Source organism: Myotis brandtii, unplaced genomic scaffold, assembly GCF_000412655.1.
Source record: "Myotis brandtii unplaced genomic scaffold, ASM41265v1 scaffold265, whole genome shotgun sequence".
Taxonomy (NCBI): Eukaryota; Metazoa; Chordata; class Mammalia; order Chiroptera; family Vespertilionidae; genus Myotis; species Myotis brandtii.
Genome location: NW_005360086.1, coordinates 502,124 through 504,985, shown reverse-complemented (window position 1 = coordinate 504,985; position 2,862 = coordinate 502,124). Strand labels below are relative to the sequence as shown.

Here is a 2,862-nt window from a genome sequence, read left to right as displayed (position 1 = left end):
GGGGGGGGGGCGGGGGAGGAGGAGACGTCCCCATCCTGAGCTGAAAATCAGCACCTCAGTACAAGCAACTGAAGAAAAAACAGTTTCAAGGCAGCAAATCCTCACAGAAAATTGATTCAGGTGTGACTTGCTTTAAATCACTATTTATAAGAAAACCAAATATTTACTGAGGGTAAAAAGGGGGGGGGGTCATTCCTCATTTTAAAAATATTTTTTTAGAGAGAGAGAAACATAAATGTGAGCGGGAAGCATCCATCAGCTGCCTCCTCCTGGGGCTCGAGCCCACAACCCGGGCATGTGCCCTGAGAGTCGAACCAGCAACCTTTCGGGGCACGGGACGATGCCCAACCAACGGAGCTACAACAGCCAGGGCAGCCATTCCTGGTTTTAAAGAAGGCTGCTCCCGGGGTACGCTGTGCATATGTGAGCGCCCCTCGTCAACTGCAAACATAGCCTTTATAGATAGATATCAGCTTCCACATAATTATCACTTGACATGGGGCACATCCGGTTCTCGGAGGACACGATGAGGTGCCTATAATGATCCCCGTCCTGCAGATGAGAAAGCAGAGGCCTGAGGTGGGTGAGTCGCGCAGCTCAGCCCGGCCTCGGATCTGAAGCTTTCCCCTGCACATCACGCTGTCCCCATGTGGTCCCCACAACAGCTCCGGGAGGTTGATGCTGAGCAAGAGGCTGGCCTGGGCTGTAGATGAGAAAACTGGCGCAGCGAGGCCCTCTAACAGGTTCCCGGACTCGGGAACCCAGGTTTGGGAGTTGTGCTAGGTTTACCACTCATGGGCTCTGCTTGGCATGTACTGGACCTCTATGGGCCTCAGTTTCCTCATCTATAAAGTGGGCATAATAATGGGGAGCTGTGAGGGTGCACTGAAGTGATGTATATTGTTGCATAGAGCAGTGCCTGGCACATGGCTGCTAATATTTGCCTTTCATTCTTGTTATTTTTACCGTATCTCACACACCTTATGCGATATATCCAGAGCCATGTGAGGGAGCGTCTCCTCTGGGGTCAGGCAAGATGCCCCCCCCTCTTTAGCTCAGCCTTTCCCTCCCCTCACCACCCTCACCCCTGCCAGGTCACACTGGGCTGGTTCTCTCTCCCAACCCCCAGGAGCCTCCCTGCCACCACCTGACCCCACCTCGCAGCTGCCAGCTGCCTTGGCCAAGGATGAATGGCATCCCCATGGCCCCGCTGGCGTGTGGTCACCCGCCTCTGCCTGCGGCAGGGACTGGAGCCGGGACGTGCCTGGCCGGCTGCCAGTGCCTCCTTGGTAGGGTGCCCCGCCACGCCTCTGGCCCCTCTATTCTGGGAGCTGTAATTAGCCGGCCTTCCCCGCCCCAGTTGCTATCTGTGGCAGCACTCACGGTCCGGTCCGAGGGCCTTGCCCACCCGCTGCCTGGCTGCCTTTTCATCAACAGCTCCCAGGCTGCCCTGTTATCTTGGGCGCCGTGGCTCTGGGGAGGAGGCCCTGCCACCCTGGAGATACAAATGACTCTTCAATCCTGGGGGAAAAGCCGGCCCGATGTGGGCAGCGGCGGGGTGAAACCCTCACCCACGAGCCCAGTATAGCAGCCCTCAGAGCCTGACCCTGAAGCCTGCCAGGGTGGGCTGGGCTGCAGGATAGAGGAGAGCCTGTCATTACCCCCGCAGCACCCTGGGGACTGGGTCAGGCTGGGTCAGTCTCTCCACAGGCCTCTAGCTCAGTGAGGCATGCTCAGTCACAGGGCCAGGGCAAGCATGGAGGGGGGATCAACAGCAGCAACAAAAGTGATGTTTCTAAGATGCAAATGTGACTGTGTCTCTCTCTAGCTCCCAACTTTCCGTGGTTCCCCATGGCCCTTAGGGATGAAGCTCACAAGACCCTCCTCCTCTGCCCTCCCGACACGTCTCTCACCCCAGGACCTTTGCACAAGCCTTCCCTGTGCCTGGACACAGCTCTCCTCTTCGTCTAACTCCTACTCGTCCTGCAGGTCTTGGCGTAGAGTCACTTCTCGTGGAGCCTTCCCCTGACATCGCCACGCAGACACGCTCTCCCTGGTCCTCCCCTTGGCCTGGGATGAGTGTCCCTCCCAGGGTCACCGGGAGCACCAGGCCCTCACCTGTGCACCTGTCCGTCTCTCTCGCTGACTACGAACGTTCCAGGACAGGAGCTCTGCTCACGTCGTTTCTCCAGCACCCAGCCCAGCCCAGGCCTGACATACGGTTGGTGTTCAAGAGAGATTTGTTGAAAGAGCTCAGGGAGGAATAAATGAATGACTGCTCTGCCCCTTAGGGATGTGTGGGTCTCATGCGGGGGGAGGGTGTTTTCTACTTTGTGCCCTTCATTTCCCCAGAAAGCCTTGGCTTCAGTGTTCCATCCCTTTGTCCTCTAAGCATAACGTCAGGTTTGTCACACTGTCCGTCCATCTGATCTGGAAAATAGGGTCGCTATGGCCCTGAGCCCGCTGGCGGGAGCCCCAAGAGCTCTGAGGATGAGCTGCAAACAGCAGGGCATCTCTGGGTTGAGAGGGAGGAGAGCACAGGAAAAGGGAGTCCTCAGGCCATGAGTCACTCACAAGCCACCAGTCTGTTCCCGAGAGGCAGGGAGGTGTGCGTGCCCAGTGGGCAGGGCAGGTGGTTTGGGCACTTTCTGCTGTGACACCGAGATCCACTGTGTATGTTGCTGGCTCCAGAGGGGAGACGGCAAAGGATGACCTACAACCACAGCAACGAGGCTGGGGTCCGAGTCCTCCGCCCGTCGTCCCTGTAAATGTTGGAGGACTTCTGCAACTTTTAGTCTTTCTGCATCCAGCGTGCACTTCCTGTGTCATTTCTGTCACCCTGCCGTTTCACTTAAATGTATC

At 57.1% G+C, this 2,862-nt stretch overlaps 1 long non-coding RNA gene across 2 annotated transcripts in view; it reads left to right on the top strand.

The window, feature by feature from the left end:
• The window catches only part of LOC106726419, a 7,033-nt gene extending 4,745 nt beyond the window's left edge, over positions 1-2,288 (top strand). The window contains exon 4 of one of the 2 annotated variants that reach the window (XR_001362491.1): positions 1,990-2,288. This is a non-coding gene — a long non-coding RNA (uncharacterized LOC106726419). Of the gene's footprint in view, positions 1-1,828 lie in introns of both variants that reach the window. The other variant, XR_001362492.1, reaches the window with a different exon arrangement.
• Positions 2,289-2,862: the final 574 nt, after the last annotated feature.